This window comes from Somniosus microcephalus, chromosome 5, assembly GCF_052327205.1.
Source record: "Somniosus microcephalus isolate GS21.2 chromosome 5, FLI_Smic_1.0, whole genome shotgun sequence".
In the NCBI taxonomy this organism is placed as follows: domain Eukaryota; kingdom Metazoa; phylum Chordata; class Chondrichthyes; order Squaliformes; family Somniosidae; genus Somniosus; species Somniosus microcephalus.
Window position 1 is genome coordinate 222,484,367 of NC_140991.1, and position 22,906 is coordinate 222,507,272.

General features: G+C 44.5%; 1 protein-coding gene across 1 annotated transcript in view; it reads right to left on the reverse strand.

The window, feature by feature from the left end:
* The window catches only part of ice1 (KIAA0947-like (H. sapiens)), a 160,586-nt gene that overhangs the window by 95,476 nt on the left and 42,204 nt on the right, over positions 1-22,906 (reverse strand). The window lies entirely within an intron of this gene.

A 22,906-nucleotide genomic window follows, 5' to 3' on the forward strand; every position in this document is an offset into this window, starting at 1 on the left:
CCATAGAGGAGCAAAGAAATGAGATCAAAGAACTCCGTACTCAACAAAACAAAACGAAGGAGACCGTAGAAAGGCTCAGCAGGCAACACAAACCTCTTAAGGTCCAAAAACCTGAGGACACAAAAACACACACAAGGACACAGAACCCGCCGGATGCCACCCCACACGAAGACACACCGAAAGCCACAAACCCCGCTCCAACCAGCCCTCAGTCGAGTCATGCCCAGACTACTGCTACCCAGTCCTCACACACAGGAACACAAAAACCGACAGATACCCCCCCAAACGATGACACACCGAAAGCCCCAAACCCCGCTCCTGCCACACAACATATCCCAGAAACCCAGCCAACAACCAGCCACCAGGCGAGTCCTACCCAGACTACTGTTACCCAGTCTGAAAAACCAGCCCCTCAGGCGGTCCTGCTGACCGACTCCAACGGAAAGTTTCTGGACCCCCAGAGGCTGTTCCCAGACCATCAAGTCCTGAAAAAATGGTGCAGCAACACAGACCAAGCAATGAAGATCCTGAACAAAGAATCCCTTGGAAGCCCCAAATGGATTGTGATCCACACAGGCACGAACGACCTACGCACCCTACAGGAAGGCACTGCTAGGGCGGTGAGCAGGATGGCGGAAAAGGCCAGCAGGGAATTCCCCGAGGCGCGGATCGTGATCTCCACACTACTGCCCAGAAAGGACACCCCAGCCTATATAATCCACAACACCAACAGGGAGATCGACACGAGATGTTCTGTCCTCCCCAACGTCTCCCTGGCCCATCATCCAAACATCAACACAAGGGACCTCTATGACGAAATACATCTACTCAAACAGCGGATGTGGGTCTTCGCAAGAAACCTCATAAACACCGCCAAAAGACGCAGACCTCCCACCCCCTCTACCATTGGGAGACCAAACAGGACCACCAATGTCCCCCACCCCCCTTTACAAAACCAACAACAGAACCGTGCTTTTATACCTGACCCAAGACCCCCCTCTAGACCACAGACTGTAGACCAAGAACTGAGAAAGATCATGACGATGCTGAACAGCCTGATAGAAAGCCGGAGAAATTATTAATATTGTTATTTATCATTATCATTATTGTTATCTTATCAGTATTATTACTATTATTAGATAGATATATGTGCATGCCTCATGAAATTTATACTAAATCATCATTTAGCATTATAGAAAATAGTGTTTCCACACTCATCCCACAAAATAGGTCCATTTTATTTCGTTTTATTGAACTATATAAATGCGTTCTTTCCACATAAGCTGCTGGAATATCCAGGGCCTCCGCTCCTCAACTTTTGGGATGAAGAGTACAGACCCTGAATTCCTAAAAGCTATAAAAGACATTGATACAATTGTGTTAAGAGAAACATGGTGCCAAAAGGACGTGCCGACCCACTGTCCTCCAATGTACCATGAAATCATTGTGCCCTCAGTAAAGAACACTAAAACACGCAAGGGCAGAACCTCCGGGAGAACTGGACAAACACATCTCACCGGTAAAACAGGGAAAATCACACGTATGGCTAAAACTAGATAAAAATATAGGAATAGCAAAAAAAGATGTTTACTTATGTGCGATCGACATACCTCCAATAGAATCGCCATATTTCGAAGAGGAGTTATTTGATACTCTCCACATGGAAATCAGCCATTTCCAGGCCCAAGGAAAGGTGATAATATGTGGGGACCTAAATGCAAGGACTGGTTGTGAACCTGACTTCATAGACCCACAGGGAAACAACCATGTGTTTGGCCAGACCCCTTTAGATGTCACACCAGCCATCGCAAATCGGAACAACCTTGATCGTGAAATAAATAAAAGCGGTAGGGAGGTAGTGCAACTCTGCCGAGCCTTAGGCCTGTACATAGTTAACGGTAGGTTCAGAGGGGACTCCCTAGGGAGACTCACATACTCCTCAACTCTTGGGTCTAGTGTGGTGGACTATACAATCACTGACCTGGACCCCTGCGATATCAACGCATTCACTGTCAGGCAGCAATCCCCCCTCTCAGACCATAACCAAATAAATGTGTACCTTAAACTTTCTGCCCAAACTACAGACACAAAAAAGGAACCCAGTAAGCTACATAAAATAAACCAGACATACAGATGGGCCCCAGACAGTGGAGATAAATTCATCACAGCACTAAAGTCACCTGATCTCACAAGTAAAATATCAAAATTTAAAGAAAACCCATACGAGATCACCAGAGATGGTGTAAACATGGCCATAGAGGATATAAATATGATCTTCCATGAGGCAGCTGTAAAAGCCGACCTTGTGAAACAGAAGAGGAAGCGTCACAAAAGACAAAATAAAAATAAGAAATGGTTTGACCACGAATGCAAAAATGCCAGAAAAGACCTGAGAAAAATATCAAACCAAAAGCATCGCCAACCAAACAATCCGGACCTACGTACTAGATACAATGAAACCCTCAAAAGATATAAACACACCATTAAGAACAAAACACAAAACTATACCCACAAAATACTCGAAGAAATTGAAAACTCCACCAATCCAAAACAATTCTGGGAAATGTGGAATAACCTGAGTACAACACAATTGCAAGCATTACCAATCCAAGATGGCGACATCTGGAGAACACATTTTGAAAACCTCTACAAAGACATCCCAATAAACGAAACAAACCCAAGTCAACATCAGGTCACAGAAAAACTCCACACATTAGAAGCAACAATTAAAGACAACCAAAACCCTCTAGACTCCCCAATCACATGGAAAGAACTGGCCACAAAAACAAAATCTCTCCACCTAAAGAAAGCCTGTGGCCCAGACAACATCAAAAATGAAATGCTCAAGTTCAGCAATATGGAGATGCAGGGTGCGATACTCAAACTATTCAACATCATATTACGCTCAGGCTGTTTTCCCGATATCTGGTGCCAAGGACTAATTTCCCCCATATATAAAAGTGGAAACAAATCAGACCCAAATAACTACCGCGGCATCTGTGTCAACAGTTGTCTAGGGAAGTTATTCTGCAGTATTCTAAATAGTAGATTACTTGATTTTCTTAACAAACATAATATCCTCAGAAAAAACCAAATAGGCTTTCTTCCAAAACACCGCACAGCCGACCATATCTATACCCTTCACACCCTCATTGGAAAACATATACACCAAACAAAAAATGGGAAAATATTCGCCTGTTTCATCGACTTCAAGAAAGCCTTTGACTCTATATGGCACGAAGGGCTCTATTATAAACTTCTTCAGTGTGGAATAGGGGGCAAAGTCTATGACCTTATTAAATCAATGTATCTGAAAAACAAATGCGGGGTCAAAATTGGAGACAAACGCACCGATTTCTTCACCCAGAGAAGAAGCGTCCGGCAGGGCTGCAATGTGAGCCCGACCCTGTTCAACATATACATAAATGAATTAGCAGACATGCTGGAGCAAAGCGAGTCACCAGGTCTCCGTCTCCTGGATGGAGAAGTGAAATCCCTGTTCTATGCGGACGACCTGGTTCTGCTGTCTCCCACAGAACAGGGATTACAGCAACAACTAGACCTACTCGACAAATACTGCCAAAATTGGGCTCTAACAGTAAATCTAAAGAAAACCAACATCATGATTTTTCAAAAAAGGCCCAGATGTCAGGAAAACAAATACCAGTTTACCCTCAGTGATACCACTATAGGACACACTATGAGCTACACCTACCTTGGTCTAACTATTACAGCATCAGGGAGCTTCAGCATAGCAGTGAATGCACTAAAAGAAAAAGCCCGAAGAGCCCTATATGCAATAAAAAGAAAATTCTACAACATCCAAATCCCAATCAAAATCTGGCTCAAAATATTTGACAGCATAATCCTGCCCATTGCACTGTACGGTACGGTAGTGAAGTATGGGGCCCGCTAAATCACCAAAGCTACACTAAATGGGAAAAACACACAATAGAAGCCCTACATGCAGAATTCTGCCGAAGCATCCTTCGCACCCAAAGAAAAACGCCAACAAATGCATGCAGAGCCGAACTAGGCAGATACCCACTGATAATAAACATCCAAAAACGAGCACTAAACTTCCTAAATCACCTCAAATCTAGCTCCCCAGACACCCTTCATTTCAAAGCCTTTCAGACCCAAGAGCTAAACCCAGAAAAGAGTCCCCTGAGTCAGCTGCTACTGAAACTAAGTACTCAGCCGGACCCTGACGAGCCCCAGACCAACACAGCCGTCCAAACACCAATCCGAGTGAACCAAATCATTAAAAAATGCAAAGAAACCTACCGGGAACATTGGAACAAAATAACCGAAAGCCAAAGCAGATTAGAATGTTACCGGGCCCTAAAAAGAGAATATAAACTGGCAGACTACCTCACGACCATCAGAGACACAAAACAGAGACAGACCCTCACCAGGTACAGACTAAGCGACCACCAACTGGAAATTGAAAAAGGCAGATACAAGAAATCCTGGCAGCCTAGAGAGAATAGAATATGCGATCAATGTCTGGCCGGCGAGGTTGAAACAGAAATGCATTTCCTCCTAAAATGCGAAAAATTCAACACATCAAGAAACATATTATTCAACAAGCTAAGCCAAACAACCCCAGATTTCAAGGAATTGGATGACCTGTCAAAATTGAGATTAGTCCTGGGAGAAGGAGACAGACCATACCTTGGGGCCAAATATGTAACAACATGTCACAACCTGAGGACTGTTTAAAATTAAGACTGTTTAAAATTAATATTGAACGTACCAAATGAAGTACAAAGACTGTTTAAAATTAATATTGTTTAAAAGTAATATTGTATGTACCCAACAAATGTCAAATCGATTGACACCTACAGAATGTTTGAAAATGTACCTTTTTGCTATGTAAGCTTTGGCAATATGGTTCTCTGTAAACTTTCATGCCAATAAAGCATTTGAATTGGATTGGAATTGGAAGCGAACTCCGAGAGAGAAGTGAACTCCGAGAGAGAGAGAGAGAGAGAGAGAGAGAAGTGAACTCCGAGAGAGAGAGAGAGAGAGAGAGAGAGAGAAGTGAACTCCGAGAGAGAGAGAAGTGAACTCCGAGAGAGAGAGAGAAGTGAACTCCGAGAGAGAGAGAGAAGTGAACTCCGAGAGAGAGAGAGAAGTGAACTCCGAGAGAGAGAGAGAAGTGAACTCCGAGAGAGAGAGAGAGAAGTGAACTCCGAGAGAGAGAGAGAGAAGTGAACTCCGAGAGAGAGAGAGAGAAGTGAACTCCGAGAGAGAGAGAGAGAAGTGAACTCCGAGAGAGAGAGAGAGAAGTGAACTCCGAGAGAGAGAGAGAGAAGTGAACTCCGAGAGAGAGAGAGAAGTGAACTCCGAGAGAGAGAGAGAAGTGAACTCCGAGAGAGAGAGAAGTGAACTCCGAGAGAGAGAGAAGTGAACTCCGAGAGAGAGAGAGAGAGAGAAGTGAACTCCGAGAGAGAGAGAGAGAGGTGAACTCCAACAGAGAGAGAGAGAAGTGAACTCCGAGAGAGAGAGAGAGAGGTAGAAGTGAACTCCGAGAGAGAGAGAGAAGTGAACTCCGAGAGAGAGAGAGAGAGAGAGAGCTACACTAAATGGGAAAAACACACAATAGAAGCCCTACATGCAGAATTCTGCCGAAGCATCCTTCGCACCCAAAGAAAAACGCCAACAAATGCATGCAGAGCCGAACTAGGCAGATACCCACTGATAATAAACATCCAAAAACGAGCACTAAACTTCCTAAATCACCTCAAATCTAGCTCCCCAGACACCCTTCATTTCAAAGCCTTTCAGACCCAAGAGCTAAACCCAGAAAAGAGTCCCCTGAGTCAGCTGCTACTGAAACTAAGTACTCAGCCGGACCCTGACCAGCCCCAGACCAACACAGCCGTCCAAACACCAATCCGAGTGAACCAAATCATTAAAAAATGCAAAGAAACCTACCTGGAACACTGGAACAAAATAACCGAAAGCCAAAGCAGATTAGAATGTTACCGGGCCCTAAAAAGAGAATATAAACTGGCAGACTACCTCACGACCATCAGAGACACAAAACAGAGACAGACCCTCACCAGGTACAGACTAAGCGACCACCAACTGGAAATTGAAAAAGGCAGATACAAGAAATCCTGGCAGCCTAGAGAGAATAGAATATGCGATCAATGTCTGGCCGGCGAGGTTGAAACAGAGATGCATTTCCTCCTAAAATGCGAAAAATTCAACACATCAAGAAACATATTATTCAACAAGCTAAGCCAAACAACCCCAGATTTCAAGGAATTGGATGACCTGTCAAAATTGAGATTAGTCCTAGGAGAAGGAGACAGACCATACCTTGGGGCCAAATATGTAACAACATGTCACAACCTGAGGACTGTTTAAAATTAAGACTGTTTAAAATTAATATTGAACGTACCAAATGAAGTACAAAGACTGTTTAAAATTAATATTGTTTAAAAGTAATATTGTATGTAACCAACAAATGTCAAATCGATTGACACCTACAGAATGTTGGAAAACTGTACCTTTTTGCTATGTAAGCTTTGGCAATATGGTTCTCTGTAAACTTTCATGCCAATAAAGCATTTGAATTGGAATTGGAGAAGTGAACTCCGAGAGAGAGAGAGAGAAGTGAACTCCGAGAGAGAGGTGAACTCCGAGAGAGAGAGAGAAGTGAACTCCGAGAGAGAGAGAGAGAAGTGAACTCCGAGAGAGAGAGAGAGAAGCGAACTCCGAGAGAGAGAGAGAGAGAGAGAGATGCGAACTCCGAGAGAGAAGCGAACTCCGAGAGAGAGAGAGAAGCGAACTCCGAGAGAGAGAGAGAGAGAGAGAGAGCGCGAGAGAGAAGTGAACTCCGAGAGAGAGAGAGAAGCGAACTCCGAGAGAGAGAGAGAGAGAGAGCGCGAGAGAGAAGTGAACTCCGAGAGAGAGAGAGAGAGCGCGAGAGAGCGAGAGAGAAGTGAACTCCGAGAGAGAGAGAGAGAGAAAAGTGAACTCCGAGAGAGAGAGAAGTGAACTCCGAGAGAGAGAGAAAGTGAACTCCGAGAGAGAGAGAGAGAGAGAGAGAGAGAAGTGAACTCCGAGAGAGAGAGAGAGAGAGAGAGAGAGAGAGAGAGAGAGAGAGAAGTGAACTCCGAGAGAGAGAGAGAGAGAGAGAGAGAGAAGTGAACTCCGAGAGAGAGAGAGAGAGAGAGAGAAGTGAAATCGAGAGAGGGAGAGAGAGAGAGAAGTGAACTCCGAGAGAGAGAGAGAGAGAGAGAGAAGTGAACTCCGAGAGAGAGAGAGAAGCGAACTCCGAGAGAGAGAGAGAGAGAAGCGAACTCCGAGAGAGAGAGAGAAGCGAACTCCGAGAGAGAGAGAGAAGTGAACTCCGAGAGGGAGAGAGAGAGAGAGAAGTGAACTCCAAGAGAGAGAGAGAGAGAGAGAAGTGAACTCCGAGAGAGAGAGAGAGAGAGAGAAGTGAACTCCGAGAGAGGGAGAGAGAGAGAAGTGAACTCCGAGAGAGAGAGAGAGAGAGAGAGAAAAGTGAACTCCGAGAGAGAGAGAGAGAGAAGTGAACTCCGAGAGAGAGAGAGAGAGAGAGAGAGAGAGAAGTGAACTCCGAGAGAGAGAGAGAGGTGAACTCCGAGAGAGAGAGAAAGTGAACTCCGAGAGAGAGAGAGAGAGAGAGAGAAGTGAACTCCGAGAGAGAGAGAGAGAGAGAGAGAAGTGAACTCCGAGAGAGAGAGAGAGAGAGAGAGAGAGAGAGAGAGAGAGAGAAGTGAACTCCGAGAGAGGGAGAGAGAGAGCACTGTACGGTAGTGAAGTATGGGGCCCGCTAAATCACCAAAGCTACACTAAATGGGAAAAACACACAATAGAAGCCCTACATGCAGAATTCTGCCGAAGCATCCTTCGCACCCAAAGAAAAACGCCAACAAATGCATGCAGAGCCGAACTAGGCAGATACCCACTGATAATAAACATCCAAAAACGAGCACTAAACTTCCTAAATCACCTCAAATCTAGCTCCCCAGACACCCTTCATTTCAAAGCCTTTCAGACCCAAGAGCTAAACCCAGAAAAGAGTCCCCTGAGTCAGCTGCTACTGAAACTAAGTACTCAGCCGGACCCTGACCAGCCCCAGACCAACACAGCCGTCCAAACACCAATCCGAGTGAACCAAATCATTAAAAAATGCAAAGAAACCTACCTGGAACATTGGAACAAAATAACCGAAAGCCAAAGCAGATTAGAATGTTACCGGGCCCTAAAAAGAGAATATAAACTGGCAGACTACCTCACGACCATCAGAGACACAAAACAGAGACAGACCCTCACCAGGTACAGACTAAGCGACCACCAACTGGAAATTGAAAAAGGCAGATACAAGAAATCCTGGCAGCCTAGAGAGAATAGAATATGCGATCAATGTCTGGCTGGCGAGGTTGAAACAGAAATGCATTTCCTCCTAAAATGCGAAAAATTCAACACATCAAGAAACATATTATTCAACAAGCTAAGCCAAACAACCCCAGATTTCAAGGAATTGGATGATCTGTCAAAATTGAGATTAGTCCTAGGAGAAGGAGACAGACCATACCTTGGGGCTAAATATGTAACAACATGTCACAACCTGAGGACTGTTTAAAAGTAAGACTGTTTAAAATTAATATTGAACGTACCAAATGAAGTAGAAAGACTGTTTAAAATTAATATTGTTTAAAAGTAATATTGTATTGATGCGCCATCAATTACTCAAAAGACTGAAGTTGAGCGAGTAACAATCAGGCTTTTATTAACTAAAGAATGAAGGTCTAGTCTCGAGTGGTCGACCCGTCCAGAATACTAAGGGACTGGGAGGTAGTCACTTATATACCTGGAATAGTGGGAGGAGTCAGCCGAGGCATGTCCAGACCTGTACCTAGTGGAATACACATACAGACACAGACAGGTATGACAGTGGTTTACCACATGTATATACCCAACAAATGTCAAAGCGATTGACACCTACAGAATGTTGGAAAACTGTACCTTTTTGCTATGTAAGCTTTGGCAATATGGTTCTCTGTAAACTTTCATGCCAATAAAGCATTTGAACTGAACTGAACTGAACTGAGAAGTGAACTCCGAGAGAGAGAGAAGTGAACTCCGAGAGAGAGAGAAGCGAACTCCGAGAGAGAGAGAAGCGAACTCCGAGAGAGAGAGAGAAGTGAACTCCGAGAGAGGGAGAGAGAGAGAGAGAAGTGAACTCCGAGAGAGGGAGAGAGAGAGAAGTGAACTCCGAGAGAGAGAGAGAGAGAGAGAGAAGTGAACTCCGAGAGAGAGAGAGAGAGAGAGAGAGAGAGAGAGAGAGAGAAGTGAACTCCGAGAGAGAGAGACTGTTTAAAATTAAGACTGTTTAAAATTAATATTGAACGTACCAAATGAAGTACAAAGACTGTTTAAAATTAATATTGTTTAAAAGTAATATTGTATGTACCCAACAAATGTCAAATCGATTGACACCTACAGAATGTTGGAAAACTGTACCTTTTTGCTATGTAAGCTTTGGCAATATGGTTCTCTGTAAACTTTCATGCCAATAAAGCATTTGAATTGAATTGAATTGAATTGAATTGAATTGAATTGAGAGAGAGGGAGAGAAGCGAACTCCGAGAGAGAGAGAGAAGCGAACTCCGAGAGAGAGAGAAGCGAACTCCGAGAGAGAGAGAAGCGAACTCCGAGAGAGAGAGAGAGAGAGAGAGAAGCGAACTCCGAGAGAGAGAGAAGCGAACTCCGAGAGAGAGAGAAGCGAACTCCGAGAGAGAGAGAAGCGAACTCCGAGAGAGAGAGAAGCGAACTCCGAGAGAGAGAGAGAGAGAGAAGCGAACTCCGAGAGAGAGAGAGAGAGAGAAGCGAACTCCGAGAGAGAGAGAGAGAGAAGCGAACTCCGAGAGAGAGAGAGAAGCGAACTCCGAGAGAGAGAGAGAAGCGAACTCCGAGAGAGAGAGAGAAGCGAACTCCGAGAGAGAGAGAGAGAGAAGCGAACTCCGAGAGAGAGAAGCGAACTCCGAGAGAGAGAGAGAAGCGAACTCCGAGAGAGGGAGAGAAGCGAACTCCGAGAGAGAGAGAGAAGCGAACTCCGAGAGAGAGAGAGAAGCGAACTCCGAGAGAGAGAGAGAAGCGAACTCCGAGAGAGAGAGAGAAGCGAACTCCGAGAGAGAGAGAGAAGCGAACTCCGAGAGAGAGAGAGAAGCGAACTCCGAGAGAGAGAGAGAAGCGAACTCCGAGAGAGAGAGAGAAGCGAACTCCGAGAGAGAGAGAGAAGCGAACTCCGAGAGAGAGAGAGAGAAGCGAACTCCGAGAGAGAGAGAGAAGCGAACTCCGAGAGAGAGAGAGAAGCGAACTCCGAGAGAGAGAGAGAAGCGAACTCCGAGAGAGAGAGAGAAGCGAACTCCGAGAGAGAGAGAGAAGCGAACTCCGAGAGAGAGAGAGAAGCGAACTCCGAGAGAGAGAGAGAAGCGAACTCCGAGAGAGAGAGAGAAGCGAACTCCGAGAGAGAGAGAGAAGCGAACTCCGAGAGAGAGAGAGAAGCGAACTCCGAGAGAGAGAGAGAAGCGAACTCCGAGAGAGAGAGAGAAGCGAACTCCGAGAGAGAGAGAGAAGCGAACTCCGAGAGAGTGAGAGAAGCGAACTCCGAGAGAGAGAGAGAAGCGAACTCCGAGAGAGAGAGAGAAGCGAACTCCGAGAGAGCCCCAAATGGCTTGTGATCCACACAGGCACAAACGACCTACGCACCCTACGGGAAGGCACTGTTAGGGCGGTGAGCAGGATGGCGGAAAAGGCCAGCAGGGAATTCCCCGAGGCGCGGATCGTGATCTCCACACTACTGCCCAGAAAGGACACCCCAGCCTATATAATCCACAACACCAACAGGGAGATCGACACGAGATGTTCTGTCTTCCCCAACGTCTACCTGGCCCATCATCCAAACATCAACACAAGGGACCTCTATGACGAAATACATCTACTCAAACAGCGGATGTGGGTCTTCGCAAGAAACCTCATAAACACTGCCAAAAGACGCACCCCCTCTACCATTGGGAGCCCTAACCCAAACAGGACCACCAATGTCCCCCACCCCCCTATACAAAACCAACAACAGAACCATGCTTTTATACCTGACCCCAGACCCCCCTCTAGACCACAGACTGTAGACCAAGAACTGAGAAAGATCATGACGATGATGAGCAGCCTGATAGAAAGCCAGAGAGGAATGCACTAAATTATTAATTGTTATTTTATCATTATCATTATTGTTATCTTATCATTACTATTACTATTATTAGATAGCTATATGTGCATGCCTCAAAAAATTTATACTAAATCGTCATTTAGCATTATAGAAAATAGTGTTTCCACACTCATCCCACAAAATAGGTCCATTTTATTTCGTTTCTTGAACTATATAAATGCGTTCTTTCCACATAAGCTGCTGGAATATCCAGGGTCTCCGCTCCTCAACTTTTGGGATGAAGAGTACAGACCCTGAATTCCTAAAGGCTATAAAAGACATTGATATAATTGTGTTAACAGAAACATGGTGCCAAAAGGACATGCCGACCCACTGTCCTCCAATGTACCATGAAATCATTGTGCCCTCAGTAAAGAACACTAAGACACGCAAGGGCAGAACCTCCGGGGGAATCCTGGTGTGGTATAAAGGAGAACTGAACAAACACATCTCACCGATAAAACAGGGAAAATCACACGTATGGCTAAAATTAGATAAAAATATAGGAATAGCAAAAAACGATGTTTACTTATGTGCGATCTACATACCTCCAATAGAATCGCCATATTTTGAAGAGGAGTTATTTGATACTCTCCACATGGAAATCAGCCAATCCAGGCCCAAGGAAAGGTGCTACTATGTGGGGACCTAAATGCAAGGACCGGATGTGAACCTGACTTTATAGACCCACAGGGCAACAACCATGTGTTTGGCCAGACCCCTCTATATGTCACACCAGCCATCGCAAACCGAAACAACCTCGATTGTGAAATAAATAAAAGCGGTAGGGAGGTAGTGCAACTCTGCCGAGCCTTAGGCCTGTACATAGTTAACGGTAGGTTCAGAGGGGACTCCTTAGGGAGACTCACATATTCCTCAACTCTTGGGTCTAGTGTGGTGGATTACACAATCACTGACCTGGACCCCTGCGATATCAACGCATTCACTGTCAGGCAGCAATCCCCCCTCTCAGACCATAACCAAATAAATGTGTACCTTAAACTTTCTGCCCAAACTACAGACACAAAAAAGGAACCCATTAAGCTACATAAAATAAACCAGACATACAGATGGGCACCAGACAGTGGAGATAAATTCATCACAGCACTAAATTCACCTGATCTCACAAGTAAAATATCAAAATTTAAAGAAAATCTATATGAGATCACCAGAGATGGTGTAAACATGGCCATAGAGGATATAAATATGATCTTCCATGAGGCAGCTGTAAAAGCCGACCTTGTGAAACAGAAGAGGAAACGTTACAAAAGACAAAATAAAAATGAGAAATGGTTTGACCACGAATGCAAAAATGCCAGAAAAGACCTGAGAAAAATATCAAACCAAAAGCATCGCCAACCAAACAATCCAGACCTACGTATTAGATACAATGAGACCCTCAAAAGATATAAACACACCATTAGGAACAAAACACAAAATTATACCCACAAAATACTCGAAGAAATTGAAAACTCCACTAATCCAAATCAATTCTGGGAAATGTGGAATAACCTGAGTACAACACAATTGCAAGCATTACCAATCCAAGATGGCGACATCTGGAGAACACATTTTGAAAACCTCTACAAAGACATCCCAATAAACGAAACAAACCCAAGTCAACATCATGTCACAGAAAAACTCCACACATTAGAAGCAACAATTAAAGACAACCAAAACCCTCTAGACTCCCCAATCACATGGAAAGAACTGGCCACAAAAACAAAATCTCTCCACCTAAAGAAAGCCTGTGGTCCAGACAACATCAAAAATGAAATGCTCAAGTTCAGCAATATGGAGATGCGGGGTGCGGTACTCAAGTTATTCAACATCATATTACGTTCAGGCTGTTTTCCCGATATCTGGTGCCAAGGTCTCATCTCTCCCATATATAAAAGTGGAAACAAATCAGACCCAAATAACTACCGCGGCATCTGTGTCAACAGTTGTCTAGGGAAATTATTCTGCAGTATTCTAAATAGTAGATTACTGGATTTTCTTAACAAACATAATGGCCCAGAAATTCCAGAACGGGGCTTGCAGCGCGTGCAAGCCCCGTATTTACACTTACCCCGCGCTACTGCCGATCAGCTCCAGGGACGCCTGGAATTGGTGTTTCCAGAAGAAGAATCCCGGGCAGCGTATGACGTCACGCCGCCCAGGAGTGCAGCCAGCGCGAAGTCAGGAGCGTGCAGTGCAAGTGAGACACGCCCCTTGAGGTCTCAGTTTCACTGGACACGCCCCCAATGTTTCTGTCAAGCTGCTAACCATTTTTACATGCAAAGCAGCAGTTTAAATAGGTTTTTGGAAGTTTTTTGAAGATTTTGGTAACTTTCATAAACTTTTTAAAATGTTTACATTATTTTGAGTAATCTGAAGTAGTTTTAAACAGAATTAAAGCAATTTAAAGACTTTTAAAAGCCCTAAAAGAATTTTTTTAATTCCATTTATTTATTTAGCAATGTCGTCGTCATACGTGTCTTCACACTGTTCCCTTTGGGGAACTGTATGAAGTGGTGGAAGGATTTATGGCCATGATTAACGCTCATTCCGTGACCGTAACCATCTTTGAACCAGCCATTAGGGCGGTTAGTCCTATGGCGGGAGGGTTTTACGGGCTCCCACAAGCTATACAAGGAGGGGGGGCCACCCACACCCACGGACGCAAATATCCCACTGGATGTCAACCCAGAATTTAGAGCCGGAGCTCCGACTCCACTTGCCGGGACTGTCTGGAGCGGGGTTCGAAACCCTACCCTGATCTGGCCCAGCGGCGGGGATCCTACCGCTATGACAAAGGCCCAATCCGATTAGCAACGTGAAATGGCAGCATAGGGCTCCAGTCACGGGGAGGGAAAAGGCGCAGGAAACGTATGGGTGTCACCTTTTGTGCGGAGTGGGCCTTTTGCGTAGCAGTAAGCATCCCCGCCGCTGGGCCAGAAGGAGTAGGGTTTTGAACCCCACTCCAGACAGTCCCGGCAAGTGGAGTCGGAGTTCCAAATTTAAATTCTGGGTGGACATCCAGCGGGATACTTGCGTCCGTGGGTGTTGGTGGCCCCCCCCCCTCAGATGGGTTGTGGGAGCCCGTAAAACCCTCCCGCCATAGGACTAACCACCCTAATGGCCGGTTCAAAGATGGTTACGGTCACGGAATGAGCGTTAATCACGGCCATAAATCCTTCCACCACTTCATACAGTTCTCCAAAGGGAACAGTGTGAGGATACGTACGATGATGACCTCTTGCGCAATGCACCTCCTTGGACCCTCAGTCGCAGATGCGAGGGGGCAAGTCGTGCAATTGTTAAATTTTTCATTTTATTGACATGTAAAATGTTGGCCCAGTAATTCCCTTCCAAATGCGCGAGTACGGTCGGGGTACTTACGCATCTGGCTGGATGAAATGCCGGTTTTCAGCATGCACAGTGCATGTGGGGAAAACCGGCATTTCCTGTCCTCTGAACGAAGGGGTTCAGAGGCAGAACGCGTGCGACTGCACAGGCAGCGCTGTGCGCAGTATAATTCGCCGCTTTCATTAATGCTTTCAGTGAGGTCAAGTCATTACAACTTACACATGAAAAAAGCATGGGTACAGTTGCTACAGAGGCTGCGGAGGAAGATATTTCTTATCGTGGAGCTTCTGAAAGTATGTATGTCTGTATATATTCCTTTGCGTGTTATGTATATATTCCTTTACTTATGTGTATGAATGTATTATTTAATTATGACTTTCAGAGAAAGTAACTTATTGGAAAATCATAATTAAAAACATACATTCATGCACATTAGTAAAGGAATATAAAACATACATACATATACGTAAAGGAATATATGTGGACATACATACATAACTCATTCTCACATTCCATTCACACAGCCACAATTGCTCCTTCTACCTACCGTTCTGAAAACACGTTTAAAAAAAAAAAAAATTAAAGTTTAAAACTTACTTAAAATTTCTTAAAATAACTTCCCTCCCTTTCCCAAACCTAAATATTGCATTTCATAAGCTCCTCCATAAAATATATCTCCTTCCCCAGCCAATGAACAACTTTACACTTGCTTTTTTCACGTGTAAGTTCTAGGGACTTACCCTCACTGAATCCATCAGTGAAATCTACAAAGTTCACTGCGCAAGCGCTGCCTGTGCAGTCGCACGCGCTGTGAATAGACCTCGGGTCTGGAAATGCCGGCGTTCCCCGCATGCGCTGTTCCTGCTGAACGCCGGCATTTCCAACGGCCAGATGCGTGAGTAACCCGACCGTACTCACGCTTCTGGCCTGGAATTTCTGGCCCAAAATCCTCAGGAAAAAATCAAATAGGCTTTCTTCCAAAACGCCGCACCACCGACCATATCTATACCTTTCACACTCTCATTGAAAAACATATACACCAAACAAAAAATGGGAAAATATTTGCTTGTTTCATTGACTTCAAGAAAGCCTTTGACTCTATCTGGCACAAAGGGCTCTATTATAAACTTCTTCAGTGCGGAATAGGGGGCAAAGTCTATGACCTTATTAAATCGATGTATCTGAAAAATAAATGCGGGGTCAAAATTGGAGACAAACGCACCGGTTTCTTCACCCAGAGAAGAGGCGTCCGGCAGGGCTGCAATTTGAGCCCGACCCTGTTCAACATATACATAAATGAATTAGCAGACATGCTGGAGCAAAGCGAGTCACCGGGTCTCCGTCTCCTGGATGGAGAAGTGAAATCCCTGTTCTATGCGGACGACCTGGTTCTGCTGTCTCCCACAGAACAGGGATTACAGCAACAACTAGACCTACTCGACAAATACTGCCAAAACTGGGCTCTAACAGTAAATCTAAAGAAAACCAACATCATGATTTTTCAAAAAAGGCCCAGGTGTCAGGAAAACAAATACCAGTTTACTCTCAGTGATACCATCATAGGACACACTATGAGCTACACTTACCTTGGTCTAACCATTACAGCATCAGGGAGCTTCAGCATAGCAGTGAATGCACTAAAAAAAAAAGCCCGAAGAGCCCTATGCAATAAAAAGAAAATTCTACAACATCCAAATCCCAATCAAAATCTGGCTCAAAATATTTGACAGCATAATCCTGCCCATTGCGCTGTACGGTAGTGAAGTATGGGGCCCGCTAAATCACCATAGCTACACTAAATGGGAAAAACACACAATAGAAGCCCTACATGCAGAATTTTGCCGAAGCATCCTTCGCACCCAAAGGAAAACACCAACAAATGCATGCAGAGCCGAACTAGGCAGATACCCACTGAAAATAAACATCCAAAAACGAGCACTAAAATTCCTAAATCACCTCAAAACTAGCTCCCCAGACACCCTTCATTTTAAAGCCTTCCAGACCCAAGAGCTAAACCCAGAAAAGAGTCCCCTGAGTCAGCTGCTACTGAAACTAAGTACTCCTACTCAGCCGGACCCTGACCAGTCCCAGACCAACACTGCCGTCCAAACACCAATCCGAGTGAACCAAATCATTAAACAATGCAAAGAAACCTACCTGGAACATTGGAACAAAATAACCAAAAGCCAAAGCAGATTAGAATGTTACCGGGCCCTAAAAAGAGAATATAAACTGGCAGACTATCTCTCGACCATCAGAGACACAAAACAGAGACAGACCCTCACCAGGTACAGACTAAGCGACCACCAACTGGCAATTGAAAAAGGGAGATACAAGAAATCCTGGCAGCCTAGAGAGAATAGAATATGTGATCAATGTCTGACCGGCGAGGTTGAAACAGAAATGCATTTCCTCCTAAAATGCGAAAAATTCAACACATCAAGAAACATATTATTTAACAAGCTAAGGCAAACAACCCCAGATTTCAAGGATTTGGATGACCTGTCAAAATTAAGATTAGCCCTGGGAGAAGGAGACAGACCATACCTTGGTGCCAAATATGTAACAACATGTCACAACCTGAGGACTGTTTAAAATTAATACTGAATGTACCCAATGATGTACAAAGACTGTTTAAATTAATATTGTTTAAAAGTAATATTGTATGTACCCAACAAGGGTCAAAATTGTTTGACACCTACAGAATGTTGGAAAACTGTACTTTTTTTGGTTGTGTAAGCTTTGGCAATATGGTTCTCTGTAAACTTTCATGCCAATAAAGCATTTGAATTGAATTGAATTGAATTGAATTGAGAAGTGAACTCCGAGAGAGAGAGAGAGAGAGAGAGAAGTGAACTCCGAGAGAGAGAGAGAGAGAGAGAGAGAGAGAGAGAGAGAGAAGTGAACTCCGAGAGAGAGAGAGGGAGAGAAGTGAACTGCGAGAGAGAGAGAGAGAAGTGAACTGCGAGAGAGAGAGAGAGAGAAAGTGAACTCCGAGAGAGAGAGAGAGAGAGAGAGAGAGAGAGAGAGGTGAACTCCGAGAGAGAGAGAGAGAGAGAGAGAGAAGTGAACTCCGAGAGAGAGAGAGAGAGAGAGAGAGAGAGAGAGAGAGAGAGAGAGAGGTGAACTGCGAGAGAGAGAGAGAGAGAGAGAGAAGTGAACTCCGAGAGAGAGAGAGAGAAGTGAACTGCGAGAGAGAGAGAGAAGTGAACTGCGAGAGAGAGAGAGAAGTGAACTGCGAGAGAGAGAGAGAAGTGAACTGCGAGAGAGAGAGAGAGAGAGAGAGAGAGAGAGGTGAACTCCGAGAGAGAGAGAGAGAGAGAGAGAGAGAAGTGAACTGCGAGAGAGAGAGAGAAGTGAACTGCGAGAGAGAGAGAGAAAGTGAACTCCGAGAGAGAGAGAGAGAGAGAGAGAGAGAGAGAGAGAGAGAGAGAGGTGAACTCCGAGAGAGAGAGAGAGAGAGAAAGTGAACTCCGAGAGAGAGAAGTGAACTCCGAGAGAGAGAGAGAGAGAGAGAGAAGTGAACTCCGAGAGAGGTGAACTGCGAGAGAGAGAGAGAGGTGAACTGCGAGAGAGAGAGAAGTGAACTCCGAGAGAGAGAGAGAGTGAACTGCGAGAGAGAGAGAGAAGTGAACTGCGAGAGAGAGAGAGAGAGAGAGAGAAAAGTGAACTGCGAGAGAGAGAGAGAGAGAGAAAAGTGAACTGCGAGAGAGAGAGAGAGAGAGAGAGAGAGAAAAGTGAACTGCGAGAGAGAGAGAGGAGAGAGAGAGAGAAGTTAACTCCGAGAGAGAGAGAGAGAGAGAAGTGAACTCCGAGAGAGAGAGAGAGAGAAGTGAACTCCGAGAGAGAGAGAGAGAGAAGTGAACTCCGAGAGAGAGAGAGAGAGAAGTGAACTCCGAGAGAGAGAGAGAGAAGTGAACTCCGAGAGAGAGAGAGAGAGAAGTGAACTCCGAGAGAGAGAGAGAAGTGAACTCCGAGAGAGAGAGAGACAGAAGTGAACTCCGAGAGAGAGAGAGAGAGAAGTGAACTCCGAGAGAGAGAGAGAGAGAAGTGAACTCCGAGAGAGAGAGAGACAGAAGTGAACTCCGAGAGAGAGAGAGAGAGAGAAGTGAACTCCGAGAGAGAGAGAGAAGTGAACTCCGAGAGAGAGAGAGACAGAAGTGAACTCCGAGAGAGAGAGAGACAGAAGTGAACTCCGAGAGAGAGAGAGACAGAAGTGAACTCCGAGAGAGAGAGAGACAGAAGTGAACTCCGAGAGAGAGAGAGACAGAAGTGAACTCCGAGAGAGAGAGAGACAGAAGTGAACTCCGAGAGAGAGAGAGACAGATGTGAACTCCGAGAGAGAGACAGAAGTGAACTCCGAGAGAGAGAGAGACAGAAGTGAACTCCGAGAGAGAGAGACAGAAGTGAACTCCGAGAGAGAGAGAGACAGAAGTGAACTCCGAGAGAGAGAGAGACAGAAGTGAACTCCGAGAGAGAGAGAGACAGAAGTGAACTCCGAGAGAGAGAGAGACAGAAGTGAACTCCGAGAGAGAGAGAGACAGAAGTGAACTCCGAGAGAGAGAGAGACAGAAGTGAACTCCGAGAGAGAGAGAGACAGAAGTGAACTCCGAGAGAGAGAGAGACAGAAGTGAACTCCGAGAGAGAGAGAGACAGAAGTGAACTCCGAGAGAGAGAGAGACAGAAGTGAACTCCGAGAGAGAGAGAGACAGAAGTGAACTCCGAGAGAGAGAGAGACAGAAGTGAACTCCGAGAGAGAGAGAGACAGAAGTGGACTCCGAGAGAGAGAGAGAGAAGTGAACTCCGAGAGAGAGAGAGAAGTGAACTCCGAGAGAGAGAGAGAAGTGAACTCCGAGAGAGAGAGAGAAGTGAACTCCGAGAGAGAGAGAGAAGTGAACTCCGAGAGAGAGAGAGAAGTGAACTCCGAGAGACAGAGAGAAGTGAACTCCGAGAGAGAGAGAGAAGTGAACTCCGAGAGAGAGAGAAGTGAACTCCGAGAGAGAGAGAGAAGTGAACTCCGAGAGAGAGAGAGAAGTGAACTCCGAGAGAGAGAGATGGTGTAAACATGGCCATATTTGATCTTCCATGAGGCAGCTGTAAAAGCCGACCTTGTGAAACAGAAGAGGAAGCGTCACAAAAGACAAAATAAAAATAAGAAATGGTTTGACCACGAATGCAAAAATGCCAGAAAAGACCTGAGAAAAATATCAAACCAAAAGCATCGCCAACCAAACAATCCGGACCTACGTACTAGATACAATGAAACCCTCAAAAGATATAAACACACCATTAAGAACAAAACACAAAACTATACCCACAAAATACTCGAAGAAATTGAAAACTCCACCAATCCAAAACAATTCTGGGAAATGTGGAATAACCTGAGTACAACACAATTGCAAGCATTACCAATCCAAGATGGCGACATATGGAGAACACATTTTGAAAACCTCTACAAAGACATCCCAATAAACGAAACAAACCCAAGTCAACATCAGGTCACAGAAAAACTCCACACATTAGAAGCAACAATTAAAGACAACCAAAACCCTCTAGATTCCCCAATCACATGGAAAGAACTGGCCACAAAAACAAAATCTCTCCACCTAAAGAAAGCCTGTGGCCCAGACAACATCAAAAATGAAATGCTCAAGTTCAGCAATATGGAGATGCAGGGTGCGGTACTCAAATTATTCAACATCATATTACGTTCAGGCTGTTTTCCCGATATCTGGTGCCAAGGACTAATCTCCCCCATATATAAAAGTGGAAACAAATCAGACCCAAATAACTACCGCGGCATCTGTGTCAACAGTTGTCTAGGGAAGTTATTCTGCAGTATTCTAAATAGTAGATTACTTGATTTTCTTAACAAACATAATATCCTCAGAAAAAACCAAATAGGCTTTCTTCCAAAACACCGCACCGCCGACCATATCTATACCCTTCACACCCTCATTGAAAAACATATACACCAAACAAAAAATGGGAAAATATTCGCCTGTTTCATCGACTTCAAGAAAGCCTTTGACTCTATATGGCACGAAGGGCTCTATTATAAACTTCTTCAGTGTGGAATAGGGGGCAAAGTCTATGACCTTATTAAATCAATGTATCTGAAAAACAAATGCGGGGTCAAAATTGGAGACAAACGCACCGATTTCTTCACCCAGAGAAGAGGCGTCCGGCAGGGCTGCAATTTGAGCCCGACCCTGTTCAACATATACATAAATGAATTAGTAGACATACTGGAGCAAAGCGAGTCACCAGGTCTCCGTCTCCTGGATGGAGAAGTGAAATCCCTGTTCTATGCGGACGACCTGGTTCTGCTGTCTCCCACAGAACAGGGATTACAGCAACAACTAGACCTACTCGACAAATACTGCCAAAATTGGGCTCTAACAGTAAATCTAAAGAAAACCAACATCATGATTTTTCAAAAAAGGCCCAGATGTCAGGAAAACAAATACCAGTTTACCCTCAGTGATACCACTATAGGACACACTATGAGCTACACCTACCTTGGTCTAACTATTACAGCATCAGGGAGCTTCAGCATAGCAGTGAATGCACTAAAAGAAAAAGCCCGAAGAGCCCTATATGCAATAAAAAGAAAATTCTACAACATCCAAATCCCAATCAAAATCTGGCTCAAAATATTTGACAGCATAATCCTGCCCATTGCACTGTACGGTAGTGAAGTATGGGGCCCGCTAAATCACCAAAGCTACACTAAATGGGAAAAACACACAATAGAAGCCCTACATGCAGAATTCTGCCGAAGCATCCTTCGCACCCAAAGAAAAACGCCAACAAATGCATGCAGAGCCGAACTAGGCAGATACCCACTGATAATAAACATCCAAAAACGAGCACTAAACTTCCTAAATCACCTCAAATCTAGCTCCCCAGACACCCTTCATTTCAAAGCCTTTCAGACCCAAGAGCTAAACCCAGAAAAAAGTCCCCTGAGTCAGCTGCTACTGAAACTAAGTACTCAGCCGGACCCTGACCAGCCCCAGACCAACACAGCCGTCCAAACACCAATCCGAGTGAACCAAATCATTAAAAAATGCAAAGAAACCTACCTGGAACATTGGAACAAAATAACCGAAAGCCAAAGCAGATTAGAATGTTACCGGGCCCTAAAAAGAGAATATAAACTGGCAGACTACCTCACGACCATCAGAGACACAAAACAGAGACAGACCCTCACCAGGTACAGACTAAGCGACCACCAACTGGAAATTGAAAAAGGCAGATACAAGAAATCCTGGCAGCCTAGAGAGAATAGAATATGCGATCAATGTCTGGCCGGCGAGGTTGAAACAGAGATGCATTTCCTCCTAAAATGCGAAAAATTCAACACATCAAGAAACATATTATTCAACAAGCTAAGCCAAACAACCCCAGATTTCAAGGAATTGGATGACCTGTCAAAATTGAGATTAGTCCTAGGAGAAGGAGACAGACCATACCTAGGGGCCAAATATGTAACAACATGTCACAACCTGAGGACTGTTTAAAATTAAGACTGTTTAAAATTAATATTGAACGTACCAAATGAAGTACAAAGACTGTTTAAAATTAATATTGTTTAAAAGTAATATTGTATGTACCCAACAAATGTCAAATCGATTGACACCTACAGAATGTTGGAAAACTGTACCTTTTTGCTATGTAAGCTTTGGCAATATGGTTCTCTGTAAACTTTCATGCCAATGAAGCATTTGAACTGAACTGAACTGAACTGAGAAGTGAACTCCGAGAGAGAGAGAGAGAAGTGAACTCCGAGAGAGAGAGAGAAGTGAACTCCGAGAGAGAGAGAGAGAGAGAGAGAGAGAGAGTACATAGTTTTGTGTTGGGGATTACGTTTGCGTAATACTGTGGTGATATCTCAATAACTGACAGTGACAACCCACAGCATTCAAAACTGATTTTAAAATGAGAATGGGCAGCAGAGTAAATTTACACTATCTTTTCATGTCTGGGACTCGGGCCTTCTGTATCTGCCAGCTAAATGCCATACGTGACAGGAGTTGTCAGTCTTAATCCAGCACTGAATTTGCAATCTCACTGAGAAAGCCCATGAGGAAGCCTTCATGAGAGAAATGGAAGTGTGCACACTGGTGCAGTAGGGGGTGCTCTTCTGAGACTGGGGTAGAGTTGACTGTGCTTTGCTCTGCAACAGACGATGCTGCAGCTTACCTGAGTGCTTGAAACATTCCTCAGTTATGATATGCCTTACTTCAATAAACATAAAATTCAAAAAGGGGAAAGAGTCTAAAAACATTTCATTAG